General features: G+C 51.1%; 2 protein-coding genes across 2 annotated transcripts in view; both read right to left on the bottom strand.

The window, feature by feature from the left end:
• Positions 1-21,971, bottom strand: part of LOC127052581 (zinc finger protein 436-like) — a 269,164-nt gene that overhangs the window by 121,073 nt on the left and 126,120 nt on the right. The gene's annotated exons all lie outside the window — the stretch shown is intronic.
• LOC127052647 (zinc finger protein 707-like) overlaps positions 1-21,971 on the bottom strand; it is an 80,922-nt gene that overhangs the window by 999 nt on the left and 57,952 nt on the right. The window lies entirely within an intron of this gene.

A 21,971-nucleotide genomic window follows, 5' to 3' on the forward strand; every position in this document is an offset into this window, starting at 1 on the left:
ATTCTTATCCATGACTTAGAAGAGAGTACAAAATCATCACTGATAAAGTTTACAGTTGCCACAAAGATTGGGGTTGGTGGTAATTAATGAAATGCCAGTAGATTCAGGCTCCATCACTGGGAGTCTGGGAACTTGTCCCAGCCCTGGCTGGAGGGTTATTTCCTGTTCCACAAAGAAGAGAAGTTCCATTCCCAACTACTGTGCCTTGAAATTAGGACCTATCTGACACTACACCCCCATATTCATAGTGGTATGATTATAATATAATTAGGACATAATTATGATATATTTTGTACAAGATGCATCATGTGTGGTGTCACTGGAAAAGTTCTGATTTGCTGAATATGATTATCCTATTTGTGTGCACACATGATGTTCGTATCTGAAGTTATGGATATTGACTCTGTATCTGTACTTCAAATGTGTTTACTCTGGGTAACACCCACAACGAGCCTTTCAGGTACAACAATGAAGAAGCCAGACAGTGTTGATGGCTCTACAAAGAAAATGGACTGTGGAAGAGCTTAGTCTTCCTGTGAATGTTTCAGCCAGCCTATGAGTCATGGCTACTATGACTCAGCAGGGCCTGTGACCAGACCACATGACACTAAACTCCATTTTAGTACCTGTATGTTTCCACAAACTGGACTAGGAACTGAGTTTGGGACAAAAGGTTCCCACCATATGGAAAAGTTACATAAGGGGGTGTGTGACATCATCTCTTGGCCTCATTCCCCACACAAGAGAACTCCTGAAAACACCTGTGAAACAAAAACGGATGTGGGGGAAGTGCTGCTCCCAGGATCAAGAGATTTCTAGCTTGTGTATGGAAACTTGGGGGACTGCTTGTACCATCAGTCAGGGTGAGAAATTGCTAATTCAAATTCTATCCATCTAGTATGTTAGGCTTAGTCTGAGTTTTGGTTATTTGCTAAATAATCTGCTTTGATCTCTTTGTAATCACTTATAATCACTTAATCTATCTCTCTGCAGTTAATAAACTTGTCTGATGCTTTATCTTAACCAGCGTATTTTGAGTGAAGTGTCTGCGGAAAATTTCAGCTTGCTGTGCACAACTGTCCCATATCGAGGGGAAGGGGAACTATATTAATGAGCTTGCATTATAGAGATCCCAGTGCACTATAAGATGGTATAATTCTGGATTTATACTACAGCAAGTGTGCAAGGTGGGGAAGTGGGAAATTGGCTCTTGTCTTCTATCTGTCCTTGAGTGGTTTAGGTAAAGCAGTCAGGTAGCTTAGTTGGCAGCATGGCGCCACCTGCTGTTGTGTTGGGTGATAACAGGCCCTGGAGAGGCTGGCGAAATCTCCGGCAAAGCAGTGTGAGAAGGGCCAGCCCAGCGTGAGGGTTAGAGGACACAGCAGTTCCCAGAAGCTCCACAAACTGCCGCCTGGGGGTGACAACCCATCACGCCCTACATTACACAAGTCTCAGCAGGTTTGTCACATGCTGTTCCCTCCCTTTCTCCACCCGAGATATATCCTGCTTCCCACCACCTCTAGCAATTCCCACCCTCCTATGCATTTACTGCTCCTCAACCTCCAATCAGAGCCCACCACCACCTCCTTGATAATCTCTTACCTGAGCCAGCTCCATTGCAGCCATTTCCTTGCCCCTGGGAGGACGAGATGACCTGCAGCGAAACATGGATGTTATTCTCTGGCCTGCCGGGGTGAAAAGGGCAAGGTGTGAGAATTCAGACTAGGCCTTTGTCCATTCCACAAGCCGATTCCCCGCAGCTTTTCCCCTGCTAATGCATATTCTAGGTTCTGGCACACTGTGAAGCACAGAGTGACCTTATTCCAGTACAGGCCTAGCCCCCTTCCACCAGGTTGTAACCCTCTGACACATGGGGAAACCCTCCCAGTAACAGTCTCTCTCTTACACGTATCAAGTTTGCGGACAACACCAAGATGGGAGGGGTTGTAAGTGCTTTGGAGGATTGGCTTAAAATTCAAAATGATCTGGACAAACTGGAGAAATGATCTGAAGTAAATAGGATGAAATTCAGTAGAGACAAGTGCAAAGTACTCCACGTTGGAAGGAACAATCGGAGGCCAGAGAAGAGCAGAAACAAAGGAGTCACTTTGGGGGATTCTCCCTGTCATTGTCCCCAAGGCAGCTGTCTCAGGTTTACAAAGGTGTTTCATGTTCCAGCCTTTATACAGTCTCTCCTGGGAGTGCCCCTTTCATGGACTGGGCCTAGTTTTAGTTTTTGGTAGTTAACAATCTTGGTTTATTGTTCATCTAACCAGTATGTGTGGATTGAAGTGTGTTGGAAACAATGTTTGCGATAACAAGGTGGCGCATGTCATTTTCCACTGATGAAATGACAGACTTCATATGAGCTTGTGTCGTTCAGTAGCGTGCTGGACAGTGCAAGATGCGCATTTCTAGCGAAAAGTTAGGCACTTGAGAATTTGCTGGTTTTCTCCTGAGGTGTAATTCATGAGTGGCTGTCTAGCAACACTGAATACTGTGTAGCTGGGAGTGAGTTACATGCTGGAAACTGTGTGTTAAGTGGCCAAGAGGGGCTGTTCTCGCGGGAAAACAGTGGAAAAGGCACCCAAGGCCGGAGAACTGAGGGGACACAGCTATTTAACAGTCCAGATTGTACTCTGGGTAACGTCACAGACACTCATTATGACAGAGCCTCTTACAACACAGAGAAAATAAATCCATGTCTCAGAAATCGAAGACTCCAGACAGAGGTCAAGTGTCCCTGGCACTGCTTCTTGCTGACAGAGAAGTTCAGAGACAGTGTAAGAATCCTGGGGAAGCTGGGAACAGGAAGCATGGGCTGGCGGGGTTCAGTGGAGAAAGGGAACAGGAAGGGCAGGGATATTACTGAATCCAGGATCTCAGCAGTGCTAGATGACAGGATAGCACATAGTGCAGCCCATTGGAAAACACAATCCCAACTATACATACAAAATGATGGGGTCTAAATTAGTTGTTTCCACTCAAGAGATGGATCTTGGAGTCACTGTGGATAGTTCGCTGAAACCATCCACTCAATGTGCAGCAGCAGTGAAAAAAAGTGAACAATGTAGGAAATAATTATGAAAAGGATAGATATGACAATATATCATAGATCATATTTGTAAAAACAGCAAATAAATCCATGATACACCTGCATCTTGAATACTGTATGCAGATGTTGTCACCCCATCTCAAAAATAGATATATTGGAATTGGAAAAGGTTCAGAAAAGGGCAATAAAAATGATTAGGGGTATGGGACAGTTATGCCAGACCTAACCTCCAGTTTCACTTGAGCAAACAGGAGATATTTGACACTGTGCAATATCGCTCCTGTGCTCTGTTCCCAAAGTGTTCTGCAGCAGAGGAGGGTCTCCGGTAGTATGTGTGTCACTGGCCTATTGTGGTGATGCTGAAGCAGGACAGGGTACAGATGGCATTGTGGGGGTGGCATGAACCTTCACTCTTCATTTCCCCTTCCAAGAACAGAAGGGACAGGAACCCTTACCCAGCAAGACCACAGTCTCATAGATCCCCTGCATGACATCCCAGTAGAGGGCTCTCTGAGCGGGGTCCAGCAGAGCCCACTCTTCCCTGGTGAAATACACAGCCACCTCCTCAAAGGTCACAGGCCCCTGAAAGAGCAAGAGTCCATAACTAAGAACTTGCTGCCCCACTCACAGCCCCACTATTTGTGGCAGAGAGGAGTGAATCAAATGGAAACTCTGGGTGGATCATAGTCAGGAGAGTCCCACCTCTACCTTGTTCAGAGTATCCAGCAAATACCAGGGTGAGGGGATGAAGAGAGAGCCCCTTGTCTCTCCCAGCAGACCCATCTCCCCCCTGTTAGCCACTGACTGATACAGGAGATGGAACCCCCAGCAGGGTCCAGGGAGAGCTCGCTGGTAGGACGCCCAATAACCTCCTCATTGTGAGGAGCGGGATATGAAGGGAGAGGCAGCTCCAATAAGCCTGACTCATGGGTGCCCCCTTCATATCTCACAGCAGCTGCTGGTTAGTGAGGTCAGGCTCCAGCACTAGGAGTCTGGTCAGTTTGACTAGCTCCATGTAGGTGAGCTATTTTCTTCCTTCACAAATTAGGGCATTTCCACCTCCAAATCTCCTGGGTCTGGTTCCTAGAATCTAAGCCACTTAGTAAATAACTCCCATCAGGTTTGCCACACCCTGGCCTCCTCCTTTCCCCACGCTGTGAATTTCCTGCCCCCCTTCAACCTCCAAACCAGACTCTGCAAACCTTCCCACCTCTGGTGTATTTGCTCTCCCTTTCCTCCAGTAGGAACCCACCAGCAACCCCCCTATAATCTCTACCTGGACTGACTCCACTGCAGCCATTTCTCTTCCCTGTCCCACGCCAGGCTGGGATGAGCTGGAGCAAAACATGGACGTCATTCTGCAGCCTGTCTGGGGGAGAAGGGCAGTTGTGGGCGTTTCAGAACTGGTTTTAGTTAATTTCACATCATAATTCCCCCAGGCCCTTTCCCTGCAGACAGACACCCTAGATTCTGTCATGCTGGGAAATGCTCAATCTGTTTATTACAATTTAGACCTGGCCCCTCCTGCCAGGCTAAGTCCACAGACACATTTTTAACCTCCCTTCTCCCTTCCCTCATCTCTTTTCTGAACACAAGGCTAGAAAAGAGCAGAACCAAAGGAGTCACTGTGGGGGTTTCCCTCAGACACTGACCCCACGGCAGCCACACCCCAGCAGGGGGAATATGGAGTCAGGAACTGGCTTTTGCTCTGTCTGATCCTTGTTTTGTTCACTGGAAAGTGGTTTTACCAAGGGATGCAGCAATACATGTGTCTGGGTGGACTAGAGAGCTGGAAATCTCTCCCCCACATTCATTTCTCCCACTGCCCCTTTCAGTCTCTCCTTCCTCTGTCCTCTCTCCCTGCCCCTCTGGCTGGGACAGTCCCATTCTTGGGGGCTTTGCTCTCCCATGGCTGGATTTCCTCCTGGCAACCGCTAATGGGAGGAGAAATGAGGTGGGGTTGTTTGTGCAGTCACTTTCTTGCTAGACCATAGGACATTCCCTGAGGTCTTTCAGTTACCTGGAGACTCTGCTCAGAATGTAGTATTAACAGGGCCCAGGGATGCCCTAGGGGGCTAGGACCAGCTGCAGAAAGTCATCCCCTGGGCCGGGCAGAGAAGAAGCTTTAATTAAGGTCACTTCCCAGCACAGAGCCCCACTGGGGGAGCAGGAGCTGCCAAGCCTGGTCTCCCAGATCACAATGGAGGCTGCAGTCTCTGACCCAGGAAGCTGAACCCCAATATCCTGAGCAGAGAGGGACAGAGCATTTGAGCAGCTTCCCTCCTTTAGCTCTCTGGGGAGAGCAGCTAATGGGAGCCCCTCCTCCCAGGGAGAATTGCTGATCTCATTTGCCCCACTGTCCATCTGGAATCACTCCTTGTCTTTCCATACAGTGACTCTGGATTAACAATGGTCTCAATGACACCAGATTTCAGAAAGAATTATTCCAGAATGCTGAGGAAAAGACCATCGTGTGGCAGTGCTGGCTCCCTTCCCACCTCCCTCACCCCCGCAGATCTAAGACAAGGACTGGGGGCACAAATTTTCCATACGGAACCGAAAGTTCCTGCAGTTTTCAAAAAAGGAGAAAAACAAAATCTGTGATTTCACACTAACAGCGTTTTCTAAGTGGACAGAAAGTTATCACAGTGACAGGGCACGTGACTGAGGAATGGACTTGGTGACCTGGTGACTTGGAGCCAGGACTCTGGCACAAGCTGACCAGAGAGAAGGATCATGGTTAGCAGCAGCTCCCAGACACCCCTTAGTACCCAGAGCCCAGACCAAGCAGCCAGGGGCCCCAGACACCCCCCAGCCAGGATCCCATCAGATATTCCCTGGGACGCAGCCCCCAGAGTCCCTGGCCAGGGACTCCAGATACCCCTCAAAACCCCACCGGCCAGAGAACCCCCACCACACCATGATTGCCAGGTTGGGAATCCCAAAGGGTTTCCCCCACCAAGAGCCCCCAGCAGCCAGGGACCCCCTCAAGGGAACCCCCCCACTGGGAACTCAGTCCCTCACTGCCTGCCTAGGAACTTCCCCACCCTCCAGAACGATCTACCCTGACATTTGCCTGGGACCCCCTCCTCTGCCCAGTGTGACCCCCTGATGCTTTACAGTGCGACCCATCACTCTGCTTCCCTGGCACGCCCTCACCTAATGTCAGGGATCCCCTCCCCCAGCTCTGTGCACTGGGCATGGCAACAAAACCAGGAACTAGCGGGGAAAGCACAGACAGAGCCCCTGGCAGAGAACCAGGCTCCCTCTAACCCTCTGTCCCGCCTCCCCAAGAGACACCCACCCCCACTGTTCTGCAGCCACCAGGCCCCCAGCGATACCCACCTCCAGGACCCGTAGCCTCAGGGATGGGCACATCAGAACCACCACCCCCAAAACCCCAAACCTACACATCCCACCAACCTGACTAGGGTACCCCCTGCCCAGCCACCCAGAGGCCTCCCCCTACCACAATGCCCCTTCAGCTGCAATCTCCCCACACAGACACCTTCCCTGCCCCTGCAAGTGTTACCTCACAGAGTGTGAGAAGTGGCTAGAAAGTTACCACCTCCTGCTGGCCAGTAACACAGGCAAAGGGAGCCTGGGGGGTGCTTCTTTAACAGAAGAATGGAAGGCCTGAAGGGCAAGAAAGGTCCACGGGCTGTCACTAGCAAATAATGGCCACCATGGATCCACCCCAGAGGCGGCTGCATCTTAGCACATTGGGAAACAACCCATCATATTCAATTAGAAATAGGACACCTAGAGAGAAGTGGGGCAAATTTTTGGGTATTTTATATCAATCTTTGAAATACACAGACAGAACCTGTCACAAACGACATTTGATAACATGAGAGATAACCACCAAGATCGGAGGGGATTTGATGTTGCTATTAAATAACTAGTGGAAAAGGGGGACTGTTGGACTGGATTTTATATGACTGTCCAATACATAAACAGAATGTGATGATCCCCCCCGGCCCCGGGGCAACCATTCACGTGAGCAGCTCAGAGCCCTTTGAGGAGGTGATTTAAGGGGAGTGGGAGCTGGAAGGCTCCCTGGACAATGGAAGGGGGCCGCAGGGGGATTGGTAAATGGGGTCTGGGCAGTCTCCATGGGGGATGTGCTTCTCCCTTCCCTGCCCTGGCAGAGAACGGGAACCTCATCCCATCCCACTCCAGGGGGAGCCATGTTCTGGGGAATGACCCAGGGCAACAATTTCCCACCCGAACAAGGACAAATCGCTGCAGATAAAATGGGTGGGAAAATCCACCCCTCATCGGAGAGATTTTAAATTGACATTTGAGAAGTATGGAGAGAAAAGGGAAAATCAGAGGCAATTAGAAAGCTGATCATTGGGGGGTGGGGAGAATCTCCCTGGATTTTATAGCCACGTGTGATAATGAGAGAACAAAGGGGAAATCTTGAGAGAATGTGTGTGTGGGAGGAAGTGGTAAAAACAGGGACAGGATCCAGTTAACTCATCTCCCCCCCTCCCCCCCGGGAATGTCCTGGCTGCCCAGAGACAGTTCTACCCCCTCACCCTAGTGACCTCCCCCTCCCTGCAAAACCTGCTTCTCCCCTCAGCCCGGATTGTGCCCTTTAGCCCCCCCCCGAACCCTGCCTCCAGCTCCCTGACCCCACCCCTCCCATCAATTTCCTGCTCAGTGCCCGCCCCGCTCCAGCCCCGCCCCCAGCGCCCGGCAGAACGTTACAGCTGGTCCGGGCAGAGGGAAGGGCAGCAACTTCAGCGGCTGTTACTGGGCATGCGCAATGCCCAGGAGTAGCACATTGCTATGGGGAGCGATTTAATATACTGCCTCCTCGCCGGTCCCTGGTCTCCCCATTCCAGCGGGGCGGGCGGATCCTGCTGCAGCTCCACTGGGTCCGAGGTGGCTCCGAGGCTCGTCCCAGGCTCCCCGGGGCAGAGTCACTTTCCCTTCCCCCGGGGTCTCTTACTCCCCGGGGGATCTGGGTCACAATGTCCCAGCGCCCTTCCCCCGCCTGCAGCTCCGGTTCTCCCCTCCCCTCCCGCCCCCGCCAGCCACACCAAGGGGAACCCCCGGGCCCCAGTCTCTGTCCCAATCTGGATCCCAGAGAGGCTGGGGGCAGATCCTGGCTGCAGCTGAGAACAGCGGCTCTGCTCCGGCTCGGGCAGTTGCTGCCCTGCTGGCAGCACGTGGAGAACCAGGGAGCAGCTGCTCAGCCCGTGCTCCGTGTCACAATGTGCCAGAGCCCCGCCCCCAGGAGCTGCCCCGCCCCCGGGCTGTGCCAGAGCCCCGCCCCCAGGAGCTGCCCCGCCCCTGGACTGAGCCAGAGCCCCGCCCCCAGGAGCTGCCCCACACCCGGGCTGTGCCAGAGCCCCGCCCCCAGGAGCCGCCCTGCCCATGGACTGTGCCAGAGCCCCACCCCCAGGAGCTGTCCCGCCCCTTAGCTGAGCCAGAGTCCCGCCCCCAGGAGCTGCCCCACCCCTCGGCTGTGCCAGAGCCCCGCCCCCAGGAGCTGCCCAGTGTTTGGTCTCTGGGCTTTGTTCTCCTGCGTCCTTCTTCCCAGCACTCCCTCCCCCACTCCCAGCTGCTCCCTTCCTGTGTCTGCAAACACGCCCCCCACTCCCCGGGGCTGGCTGCAGTGCTCGCTGAGACTGACTCCAGTGGCTGAAGTTGCCTCCATCTCTGCTTCACCTGGAGGGGGAGAGACGAAGGGAGGAGATGGTCCCAGGGTGTGAAAGCAGAAACAGGGGGCAGGGAAAGAAGGACTGTTTGGAAAGGTGGTTTTTTTGTGGGTGGGGGGGTGATCCAGAGGGAGTTAGAAGAAGTTGGGCAGCAGAGGCTCAGCGAAATTGAGGGGATCCCTCTGGGTGTCCCAATGTTGGCCAGGGTTTATACAGCACCTTGCACAATATGGGGTCTGATCTCAGTCATGGTCTGTGCAGCACCTGGGAGCCCTGATGTCTGTTTCCTGATCACAGGTGCTGGGAATGGAGAGAGGGAAACCTCAGCACCTGTAGGTTAATGCAGCCCTGTGTGCAACCCCTGCTAGGGTGACTGGACAGCAAATGTGAAAAACTCGGACAGGGGGTGGGGGTAATAGGCACCTATATAAGAAAAAAGACCCAAATATCGGGATGTCCCGTCACACTAGTCCCTGCTGCTCTCATAAGGGGTCGGCTTAGAGAGGGTTTGGCTACGCTTGCAGCTGTACAGTGCTGGGAGTTAAACCTGTCTTCGTACAGCTGTGTAGGGAAAGCGCTGCAGTGTGGCCACACTGACAGCTACCAGCACTTCAGTGTGGCCACATTTGCAGCATTTGCAGCGGTGTTGGAAGTGGTGCATTATGGGCAGCTATCCCAGCGTTCAAGTGGCTGCAATGTGCTTTTCAAAAAAGGAGGGTGGAGTGGAGTGTGACAGGGAGCGTGGGGGAGACAGAGCGAGTGGATTTTTGGAGCTGACACTGTGTCAGCTCCCTGCCTGGCAAGTTCTGATTCCATCACTCCCTTCATTCACTAAATGCAAATAGCCGCCTTTGTTTTTTCCTCACAGACCAGATAAGCAGCTGCTCCAAAACAGACACCCCCGCCCCGTGCCCACTGGGCTGCTTCTCTCCTCAAGCAAACACTAGCTGTGGGCTTTCCAAAGGGATCCCCCTGTCTCTGCTCATTCACTGCAAACAGTAACTGTGTTTGGTTTTTAGATAAGCAGCTCCGGGTGCCCCGAGTTCACAACAAAACAAACAGAGGCATCACACCAAAACAAAGAGCGTTATCTCTACTTAAAAGCATTATGGGAAGGTTCTGGAGGTCAGTGACAGCGTAGTAAGATTAATCACTGTTTACACTGGCACCCCAGCGCTGCAGCACCAGCGCTGTTCTCTTTATTCCTCTCGTCAAGGTGGAGTACATGCAGCGCTGTAGCCAGGGAGATACAGCGCTGTATGGGCCTTGCCAGTGTGGATGGGGAGTAAGTTACAGCGTTGTAAAACCACCAGCAGCGCTGTAACTCTCCAGTGTAGCCAAGGACTGAGTTGTAGTAATAATAGCAGCCAAGAGTCCGGTGGCACCTTATAGACTAACAGACGTATTGGAGCATGAGCTGTCGTGGGTGAATACCCACTTCGTCAGATGCAACAATAGTCCCATATGGGCTAGTGGTCAGAATTCCTGGTTTTTACCCAGGTGGTCTGGGTTCAACTTCTGGTGTGGGAAGAGTGCAGAGCTTTTGCCCAGAGTGGAGGCAGGAAATGAAAGGAACGAGAAGGGATCCTGCCAGCAGTGGAGTTAGTGTGGGGAGGGGACCCCAGAAGTGGGGGTGGGGCAGTGGTCTGGGGGGAGATGAGGGAAGGATCCCAGCAGTGTGGGAAGTTGACAGCCTGGAGAGCACAGGCCTGGAATGGGGACCTGGAAGAGTGAATGTGTCCCTCTAAACCCATCAACTGCAGACTAGGCAGGCTTGGAAGAATTGCATATTTGTTGGTAAATGTCAATTTCTGTGTAAACACACAACCCAATGGCAAAATATTTCCATCGATAATCATCAAAATTGAGAGATGGGCAAAGTAAGAAACATGATGCTTTAGAATTTACCCTGTTGTAGGAGGAGCAGTGATCTGTGTGCTCTGTATAACCTGTATGCTCAAAAGGTCTGTTACACCTCCCACCCCCCTTCTTGTCTCCTCTCCCTCTTTGAATGCCTGTGAAGTGGCTTTCCCACTCTCCTTTGTACCTCCAGTGAATGCCCTTCGCCCAGCCCGTCTGGCCAGTGGTTCGCTGTATTACATTCCATCGTGCCTCAGGGAGGCTGACCTTCGTCGCACCATCTATCACTGCACTGTGGGACACTTACCTTAAAGGATCCTGACATCTCCACTGCCAGGCCTTTCCTGGGAGCATGAGTATGCGAATGTGAGTGTGACACCCTCCCTCTGCCCTTATTTTCAGCTTAGCTATCAAGCTAATAAATGTGCTGTTTTCTGCCAAACTCTGGGGGGGAGGGGCGTTATTAGTCCTCTCTAAGTTACTAACTGACCCAATTTTGGGTAACACAAGCAACATTGTTTGATCTGTTATTGTACCAAAGCGGGAGATGGTTGTCTATAAAGGAAGGTGAAGACTAAATGCCTCTGATGAGGATGGGATTTGAACCCATGTCGGCAGAGCATAATGGGGTAGCAGTCCATCACCTTAACCACTCAGTCACCTCATCTGAGCTGTCAAGAAAAGGACAGGAGGAGAAATCTAAGGCTGGCAGAGATAGGGATATGATGGAGTCTTTAAATACTAAGAGTAAGCAGGGTCTGAATGAGCTCCCCCCTCACATCTAGTGAGGAGCTGGGGAAAGACTTCAGGAACAGACCGTGTTTGCACAGACACACCTACTCTGCCTAGCTATGCAGCATGGTGGGGCCGCTTCCCCAAAATGACCAGTTTGGGATGGTGGCGGGTTAGAAATCACTTTAGGATGGAGTGGAATAAAATGTTATTCTCCTTCCTGTATGAGTGAAGGGCAGCAGAACATACCTAGTCCGTCCTGATGGAGGGGTAGGTGGGTGAGGAATAGCTTTTATTGGACTGCAGAGAAGTGATTGAGGACGTCACCCTAAACCAGTGGTCCCTAAACATTTCACACTGTGCCCTCTTAGCCATGGCTGTGGCCCCTCGGAAGCCACAGTCGAGAACCGGTTCTGGGAGTGGGGCTGTTGCTTGCTGGGGAGAGGGATGCTGATGGGGTAAAAGGGTCGACCCTGGGCTGGAAGCCAGAGTCTCAGGCTGAGGGTGGGGTTGGGGAAGAGCTGGGACAGAGTGGTGCTGAGTGGTGCTCCCTCCCTGCCCTCCATGTGGGCTGGCTCAGGTCCTGAGGTGCCTCCATGAATGTTCCTCTTTGTCCCCCTAGGAGTCACGCCCTACATTATGGGGACCACTGAACCCTACTCGCTAAGCCGGGGCTACTGCCAAACCCCTGGGAAAGGGAGAGCAAGTGTGGGGGCCCCAGCACCAGAACCATGCCCCCACTTTCTGTCTGTGGCTCTGCCCCCTTCCACACCTTTCACCCATGGCCCCATCCACTGTCACCTCTGTTCCACCCCTTCCCCCACCAGCCCCACCCTATCACTCCTTTACCCCTGCCCCACTGCAGCCCCGAGACCAGAGAAGCTCTGTGCCCCTGCTGCTCGCCCCGGGCCGTAGCAGGGAGTGGGAGCTCCTCCAGCCCTGGGGCTGATATGGGGGAGACTTTTCCAGGGGGACCTAACTTGGCCAGGGCCCCTGGTCATGGGCCCCACTGTCCCCTTGGCAAGGCTGAGCCCCCTCCCCCCCGAGCCTCCATTACGAGCCGCCCAAGCTACCACTGCTCAGTGTGTGGCCAGTCTCTGTGTTTTCTGCTGCTCATTCTGGGGAGCCTGACCGGCCTTAGGGGTGAGGCCCCCTGGCAGCCGCCCAGGGCTCCAGGGGTCAAAGGGCATCGTGTGGCAGTGCAAAGGTGCTCACTGCTCTCCCTTGCATAGAGGGTTGCGGGGAGTGAGGAGCAACACTTTGTGCTCCATGCGTCCTGGTCACTTTTCCCACCTGGGCTGTGCTGTGAGGGGAGCATCAGAAGCTGCTGCTCTCTGCCCTCCCGCTATGCAGCCTGGCTGAGGAAAGTGACCTGGATGCAGGGAGCTCGGATGATCTCACTTCTTGCCCCCACATCCCACAGCCCCTAGGGGTGCCCAGATGAGCAGCGTTCCAGGGAGGAGTGGGGGGCAGCAATGCCAGTTGTTCCATGCACACAGGTCAGTGTCCCCACGTGGGTGCAGGAGGGGGTGCAGGGGTTTCTGTGATGCCTATTCTATCAATATCGTCACTTAATACCAGGCACTCAAATTCACGCGTCTTAGTACTTAGACATCTAGCGTTTGTATTTAAGCGTGCCATTGTAAGGTGCGCTGTGTGGCCGCTCCTTATGGCTAGGAGAGAGCTCCCCCAGCAACAAAACCAAACAACCTCCAACAAGGAGCAGGAGCTTCGTGACTGGGAGCACAGCTCCACCTATGAAGTGCTGTTCACAGTGCCGCTTTTCATAGCTCATATTTTGGCATTCGGGGAGTGTTTTTTCTCACCGCAGAGAGACAAAATTTTAGCAACAAAAGCCGAAATTAAAAAAACTCCTCTGCAACCTATTTAATTTTACCTTTATACAACCTTTATACTGCCTCCAGTTTTGGTGTCCTCATTTGAAAAAGATGTTGTGAAATTGAAGCTGGGGCAGCAAAGAGTCACCAAATGTTCTGAGGGATGGAGAAAAATGCCTTCCAGTGAGCTATTGAAAAAGCTCACCCTGTTTAGATTATCAAAAGAAGATTGAAATGTGGTTTCATTGAAGTGTTGAAGTGCCTTAATGGAGAGAAAAGATTGGGTATAAAAGGGCTCTTGAATCTGGCAGAGAAAGGCATAACAAGACCCAATGGCTGGAAAGTGAACAGAGACAAATTCATATTACAACTAAGGCACAAATAGTCAGCAGTGAGGATGATTCACCACAGGAACAAGCTACCAAGGGAAATGGTGGATTCGCCATCTCCTCATGTCATGTAATGAAGACTAGATGCCTTTCTGGAGTGGGTTTGCCCCCAAAGTAGCTCTTGTGTCATACAGGAGGCCTGTGATATGCAGGTTGGATGCTCTAATGGTCTCTTCTGGCCATGAAGTCGACTAATTTCTGAAAAACTGAGTGTAGCGTTGGAAGCAGTGTCTGATGTTTTCCTGTCTAGCCAGCTTGCTGCCTAGAATGAACGCTCCTTGAGTGGGGTGATCCACAGGGAGTAGCTCAAACCTCCAAAGTGCCTAGCCAGGGGCAGGACATTGGCCCAGCAAGGGAGGAGTGTCGCAGTGACAACACAAAGGCCTTTTGCAGGACCTCAGACTATTGGTCAAAGGTGGTGGGGAGGTGGTGACCTCACAGAGAGATGCTGACATCAGCCAGGCAGGACAGGGGCGAGGGGCCAGGGAAACCTCAGAGACCCCTGTGGCTTTGCTTCAGCAAGTCTACTTCTCCAGGTCTCTCTTTGAGGACTGAGAGAGTATTCGGGTTCACGTAAGTGAGCGTCAGGAGGAACCTGTTTCGAGTTTTCTCCTTCCCTTGTATTGATTTTACTAGAAAACAGCTGTCCCTGTTTAGAAGATAAGAGCATCCTGGAGGTTTGAAACCTGTTCACTCTGAGCCATCTGGTGACAGTTGAATTCTAGGCATGGAAAACATGAGCTTAAGGAGGCAGAATTCTACTGCGCACCTGGGATTTTGTTCCTTAGAATCACTGGGGACATTAGGGTTTCACCTTTTCCTCCCTCCCTCCCTCCTTACTCTTGGTCTCTTGCTTCTTTTGTCCTTTCTCCTGTTCCTTTCCCAATAACAGGAGGTGTGTGTGTGTGTGTGTGTGTGTGTGTGTGTGTGTGTGTGTGTGTGTGTGTGTGTTGCGGGGGAGTGCTCTGCAGCTCCCACTGTGGAAGGTTCAGCCAAAAATGTGGGGCTGAACTAGTGCTCGGGCAGTGATCCCCACCAGTGACCTGGGCCATCCATTGGGTTCTCTGGTGAGAACCCTCAGCCTTCTGTCTTCAGTCTCTACCCTGACTGGCTGAGCAGGGGGTTATTGACAGGGAGGAGACTCAGGTCCTTGTTGTTCTCTTTTAAGATCAAGTAAATAAGTCAGAAACAGTTCTATGTTTGACAAATTTTGCTGCTTCTCTGCATTAATTGTCTCTGAGCAGTTCATGATTCTCTCTAACATTGCAGTTCTCCTAAAATACTTGCCGAATTATTACTGTCACTGTTGTTGGTCTGGAGCTCATCTGAGAGCACTTTATTCAAGTCATTAAATGTCTGAAATTCAAGATCCAATGGTTAGTTTGAAAATCAGGGCTCTTGGGTCCTATTCCCAACTCTGCCTCTGACGGGCTGTGTGACCTCAGACAAGTCAATTCTCCTTTCTCAGCCTTAGCTTCTCCCTCTTTCAAGTGGGGATAATAGTGATCCGCTTTTACCTACCTCATGGTGGGTGGAGGATGCGGATCCATTGGGGAGTGTCTCTAGAAGTAGTGCATAATATAAGGTGTCCTATCATGTTTACTCAGAGCAGATTATGACATAATAGATTAGCTGAAATAGTCTATTTTATTTGTACTTTTTTATTTTGAAATTGTTTATAGTAGCAACGACTTAGCTCAGATTGAAGCATTTTATCTAACGGTTGAGATGTAAGTGTCTCCTCTTTGTGTGCGAGGAGACAATTTAACACACTCTGACAAACAGGAGATGCTTTTGTTCTGCAACAAAATCTTTTTGCAAAGAACTTTCATCCCACTTGTTATGATTTTGAAAAACAAACTGGTTTAGTCTGAATAGGATTTTTAGACAGAAACGGTTTGAATGAAATTTTCCCACCATTTCGATTCCTGGGCTCTATCCCTGCCTCTGGGGGTTTTTATCTGTTAGAACTGGAGTCAGGACTGGTGGCTTCTCTTTCTGGCTCTGCCACCGCCTTGCTGTGTAGGCCTTGGGTAGGTCACTTCCTTTCTCTGTACCTCAGGCTTCTCCCATCTGTCCAATGGGAACAGGAACAGTTCTCGAACTCTGGGCAGTTTAGAGCCTGAGTGAGATAAGGGGCGTTAAAGCCCTGTGTGAAGGAGAAAGGGGAGTTTCACAGTGTTTAGCACCAAGGAATTCTAAAGTTTGCTAAAATGTCTAGTCTGTGGAAACAAGAAATGGTCGAGGCCAAACCACTGCCTTTTTAAAGCCCATTCAAAGATGTGAGTCCCTATCTTTTAGGTACCTGGGGTTATTTGCCAGCAGCAGAGAAGAGGTTCCTGCCTCCGTTTTTGTGGCCTTAACAAACCAGGTGTTCTCGTCTGAGATCCCTGAAAAAGAACATCTTCCCATCCATGAACAAGACAGGACCTATTTTTCAAAGGGGAACAAAGAGACCTCTGGGACTTACAGACTAGCTAGCCTGACTGCCATAGCTGGAGAGATCCTGTAATACATTCTTAAACACTCAGTTTGTCAGCAGCACCTACAGGATAATTTGGTTCTTACGACTAGTGAGTGTGGATTTGTCAAGAACAAATCATCTCAAACCGATCCTCATTCCTTCTTCGGCAGGGTTCTGGGCCTGGTGGAGGTGGGCAAACAGTAGATGGGATCTAACTTGGTGTTACTAAGGCTTTTGACACATTCCCGTAGGACATTCTCAGAAGCAAAAGAGGGAAATGCAGTCCAGCTGCAATCAGTGTAATGTGGGTGGAGAGCTAGTTGAAAGCCCAGACTCCAGGAGTCCTTCTCCATGTTTGGCTGCCCAATAGAGAGGGTGTACCTAGTGGGTCTGGCAGGGATCAGTCCGGTGTCTGGTACTATTCTATATTTTCATGAATGATTTGGAAAATGGAGTTTAGAGCACGCTTCTAAAATTTACAACTGAAATCAAGCACTTTGGAGCACAGGATTGAAATTCAAAACGCCCTTAACAAATTGGAGACTTGGTCTTCTTGAGCCAAACTCCATGGTTAGGCCCCTCTCTCTAGACTGGGCTGAAGTGAAACCCCAGAGCCAAGCACTCCTCCTGGGCAGTGAGCTCCGAGCTTGAATGGTCAGATGCTGCTTAGCACTGTCAGAGCAGCTTCTGCTGGGGGATTCTCCCAGCACTTTCCAATAGCGGGAAAGTATGAAATCCCCATTTGACGGCTGGGGAAAGAGCCCTAGAGTGGGAAGCAACTTGCCCAAAGTCCCCAGGAAAAGGAAAAGAACCAGCAGTGGAACCAACAGGAAACCCAGCAATGGAACTCTGGAGTCCTGGGGGTGTGCTAAGGTGACCAGATGTCCCAATTTTATAGGGACAGTCAGAATTTTGGGGTCTTTTTCTTATCTATGATCCTATTACCCCTCACCCCATCCCGATTTTTCACACTTGCTGTCTGGTCACCCTAGGGTGTGCACATGTGTGGGTCCCAGCTGCTCCCTGCCCCCCTCATTGAAGCAGATGTGCAGGATTACTGCTCTGGGAACTGCAGGGCACCAGTGGACATGGGGTTGGCTGGAGGTAGGGTCTGGCTTCAGGCAGGGCAAGGGGTGCGGGGCTGGCTTGCTTCAGGCAGGGGGGTGCATCAGGGTTTGCCTGGAGACAGGGCAGGGAGTGCGGGGCTGGTGCAGGCTGGGGGTGTGTGGGGGCTGGCTGGCTTTGGGCAGGGCCACAGGGGGGTGTGGCAGGAGTTGGCTGGAGATAGGGCAGGGGCTGTGTCGGGGCTGGCTGCAGGGCTGGCTGCAGGCAGGGGAGGGAGGATGCGGCTGGTGCAGTCAGGGGAGGGGGTGCAGGGCTGGCTGCAGGCAGTGCATGGGGCAGGGCCAGTGCAAGGATGTTTCACGCCCTAGGCGAAACTTCCACCTTGCACCCTCACCTTCTGCGCCCCCACCATGAGGTGCCCCACCTGTGGCAGCTCCCGCCCTCCACCCTGAGGAGTCCCTCTTGTGGCAACTCCCCCGCTCTGCTCTGCGACAACCCCCTCACCTCAGCTCACCCCTGCTCCAAGCATGAGCACCCTGAGCACACCGTGGCCGCTTCACTTCTCCTGCCTCCCAGGCTTGCAGCGCCTAAGCCTGTCAGGCAGTTAAGCACCTTCCTCTGAGCCACAGCAGCCCTGACAGTTGACAATAGAGGCATCTTAACCCCCGAGTTCCTTCAATGTGTCCCCCTCCAGGGTCCAGCTCCGATCACGAAATACTCAGGGTATGTCTATATCACCTGCTGAATCGGTGGGCAGCAATTGATCCAGCGGGGGTCGATATATAGCGACCAGTGTAGATGCAACACATGGAGTGCTCTCCCCTCAACTGCTGTACTCCAGCTCAGTGAGAGACGCAGGTAGAGTCTATGGGGAGCTGCAGCAGTCGACTCACCACAACTGTGACATTATAAGTATAATATAATATCTCATTGAAAGGTGACAGGGCCAGAAAGAGTTAATTAACTCACCTCACCGACTGACCTGACCCGTGGGTGAACCTTAAGAACTGGTTAGCAAGATATGTAAATGAACAGAGCTTTGAAATGCAAGTCTGCAGTATTAGAGGTAGAAGGGGAGATGTTTGCTCAGGTATTGTGATGTAAGCAAACAAGTCTTGTCTGTTGCTATAGTTTTAATTCAAAGAGCAAAAAAGGAATATTAACATTTATGATGATACTTGAGTGAAATAGTATTATTGTCTATGTGTCTCTTTGAAGGTTGTGGTAACCTGTATTTGAACTGTTTGATGGGTAAATTACCCTGTATTAATTGCCAGGATGTTTGGAAGGAGAGTTAAGCCTATTGTTTTCTCAGTCCGAAAGGCTGCTGGAAATGTATAAGAAGCCTGGGACACGATCCTTCTTCATCTCAAATCTGCTTTGGGTTTCAAGAGTGGGAAACCTTAAGCCACAAGGATTGAGATCCCCAGTCATTAACTGGAGCCACCCTGAATATGGAAATTGGACTATAACCTATGGACTATTTCTAAAAGGACTTTTGGCAACTACAAGCTCACCTCTACTATGTATCTGAACCTCAAGAATTGAATTCAAGTCTGTATGTTTATTAATCTTTTAACCAACACTCTCTCTCTTTTCTTTTCTAATACATTTAAGCTTAGTTTAATAAGAGTTGGCTATAGCATGTATTTTGGGTGAGATTTAACTCATAATTGAACCTGGGTATGTGGCTGATCCTTTGGGATCAGTAGAATCTTTTCTTTTATATGATGAAGTAAGATTTTCAGAAATCATCATCATACCTGACTGGTGTGTCTGGACGGAGGCCTGAGACTGGGTACTTTAAGGGAACTGCGTGGTTTAAACTTCTAAGTAACCAGTGAGGTACTACAGAAGCTGTTTTGTGCTGGCTTGGTAAATCTAAGTATTGAAATAACCAGCAGTGTTTGGGATTTGTCTGCCCTGTTTTGTTTGCAGTTCTCCCTGATTGAGTGACCTCAGCTGGCCCCCACAGGCAGCACCGTCACATCTACATCCAGGCTGTAGGGGTCCGGGGGATCTTAGGGGCCTTGGGGTGCACAGATACCTATGTCCAGGCCGTAGGGGTCCCGGGGGGGGCTTAGGGGGTTCGTGGAGTGCACATATTCCTAAATCCAGGCTGTAGTGGTACCAGGGGGGCTTATGGGGTAGTGGGGGGTATAGATACCTACATCCAGGCTGGCGGAAACCTTGGAGACTTAGGGGATTTTTGGTGGCCCAAGATACCTATGTCCAGACTGTAGGGGTATCAGGGGGTTCGGGTGGGCACAGATACGTATGTCCAGGCTGTATCGGTCCGGGGGGGGGGTTAGAGGTTTCGTGAGTGGCACAGATATCTACGTCCAGATTGTAGATGTCCCGGTGGGGTTGGGGGGTTGGGGGGGTACAAATACCTACGTCCAGGCTGTAGGGGTTCCTGGGGGGTTAGGGGGTTTCTGAGGGGCACATATACCTACATGCACACTGGAGTGTCCCAGGGGGCTTCTGGAGTCTATATGGGGCACAGATACCAAAGCCCTAGGTGTATAGGTCCCTGAGGGGCTTAGGGAAGTTGTGGGGGCACAGATTCCTAATTTCAGGCTGGAGGGGTCTCCAGGGGTCTTAGGTGTTTGGTGGGGGGCACAGACACCTACGTCCAGGCTGCAGGGCCCCGGAGGGGCTTAGGGTCTGTCACGGAGTGTGGGGGAGTCCGGTCCTACACCCCTTTTCCTGGGACTCACAGTGACTCTCAGCCAGCCAGTATAACAGAAGGTTTATTGGACAACAGGAGCGAAGGATACAGCAGAGCTTGGAGGCACAAGCAGGACCCCGTAATCAAGTCCTTCTGGGAGTTCAGGAAACTTAGTTCCCAGTTTGGGATTCCCTGAATTCCAACCACCCAGACCAAAACCGAAACTGAACTAAACCACCTCCCTCCAGCCGGCCCCTTCCTGTGTCCAGCTTCGTGGGCAAAGGTGCTGACCCACTCCCCCCTGCCTAGCTCAGGTTACAGGCTGAGCACGTATCCAGTCCTAAAGTCACCACCCGCTCTCCCATCCCCCACACAGACAGTCCCTACTCCATCACAGTAATGCCCAGAGCATTTCCCGCATGGACCAACAGTGACACCGTGTGGCCACGCAGGGTAATGCCCAGAGCATTTCCTGCATGGAGCAACAGTGACATTGTATCAGAGGAGTAGCCGTGTTAGTCTGGATCTGTAAAAGCATCAAAGAGTCCTGTGGCATCTTATAGACTAACAGACGTTTTGGAGTATGAGCTTTCATGGGTGAATACCCACATGGACTTTTTTTGAGGGTCAAAATGACAGTCTGGACCTCTACATTGAATGCTTCCGCAGACGTGCACAGGCAGAAATTGTGGAAAAACATCATCTCTTGCCTCATAACCTAAGTCGTGCAGAACGCAATGCCATCCACAGCCTCAGAAACCACCCAGACATTATCATCAAAGAGGCTGACAAAGGAGGTGCTGTTGTCATCCTGAACGGGTCTGATTACCAAAAGTAGGCTGCCAGACAACTCTCCAACACCAAATTCTACAGGCCACTTCCCTCAGATCCCACTGAGGAATACACTAAGAAACTGCACCATCTACTCAGGACACTCCCTAAACTAACACCGGAACAAATCAACATACCCTTAGAGCCTCGACCAGGGTTATTCTATCTACTACCCAATATCTACAAACCCGGAAATCCTGGATGCCCCATTATCTCGGGCATTGGCACTCTCACTGAAGGACTGTCTGGATATGTGGACTCTCTACTCAGACCCTATGCCACCAGCACTCCCAGCTATCTCTGTGACACCACTGATTTCCTGAGGAAACTACAACGCATTGGTGACCTTCCAGAAAACACCATCCTAGCCACCATGGATGTAGAGGCTCTCTACACGAACATCCTACACATAGATGAAATACAAGCTGTCAGGAACAGTATCCCTGATGATGCCACAGCACAACTGGCTGCAGAGCTCTGTGCCTTTATCCTCACACACAACTATTTCAAATTTGATGACAGTATATATCTCCAGATCAGTGGCACAGCTATTGGCACCCGCACGGCCCCACAACATGCCAATATTTTTATGGCCGACCTGGAACAACGCTTCCTCAGCTCTCGTCCGCTCATGCCCCTTCTCTACCTACGCTACATTGATGACATATTCATCATCTGGACCTATGGGAAGGAGTCTCTGGAAAAATTCCACCATGATTTCAACAGCTTCCACCCCACCATCAACCTCAGCCTGCACCAATCAATACGGGAGGTCCACTTCCTAGACACCATGGTGCAAATAAATGATGGTCACATTACCACCACCCTATACTGAAAACCTACTGACCGCTATGCCTAACTTCATGCCTCCAGATTCCATCCCGGGCATATCGCACGATCCATTGTCTACAGCCAAGCACTGAGGTACAACCACATCTGCTCTAACCCCTCAGACAGAGACCAACACCTACAAAATCTCCACCAAGCATTCTCAAAACTACAATACCCACAAGAGGAAATAAGGAAACAGATCAATGGAGCCAGATGTATACCCAGAAGCCTCCTACTGCAAGACAAACCCAAGAAAGAAACCAACAGGACTCCACTGGCCATCACATACAGTCCCCAGCTAAAACATCTCCAACGCACCATCAGGGACCTACAACCCATCCTGGACAATGATCCCACACTTTCACAGGCCTTGGGTGGCACGCCAGTCCTCACCCACAGGCAACCTGCCAACCTGAAACATATTCTCACCAGTAACTGCACACTGCACCATAGTAACTCTAGCTCAGGAACCAATCCATGCAACAAACCTCGGTGCCAACTCTGCCCACATATCTACACCAGCGACACCATCACAGGACCTAACCAGATCAGCCACGCCATCA

This window comes from Gopherus flavomarginatus, chromosome 5 (assembly GCF_025201925.1).
Source record: "Gopherus flavomarginatus isolate rGopFla2 chromosome 5, rGopFla2.mat.asm, whole genome shotgun sequence".
In the NCBI taxonomy this organism is placed as follows: Eukaryota; Metazoa; Chordata; order Testudines; family Testudinidae; genus Gopherus; species Gopherus flavomarginatus.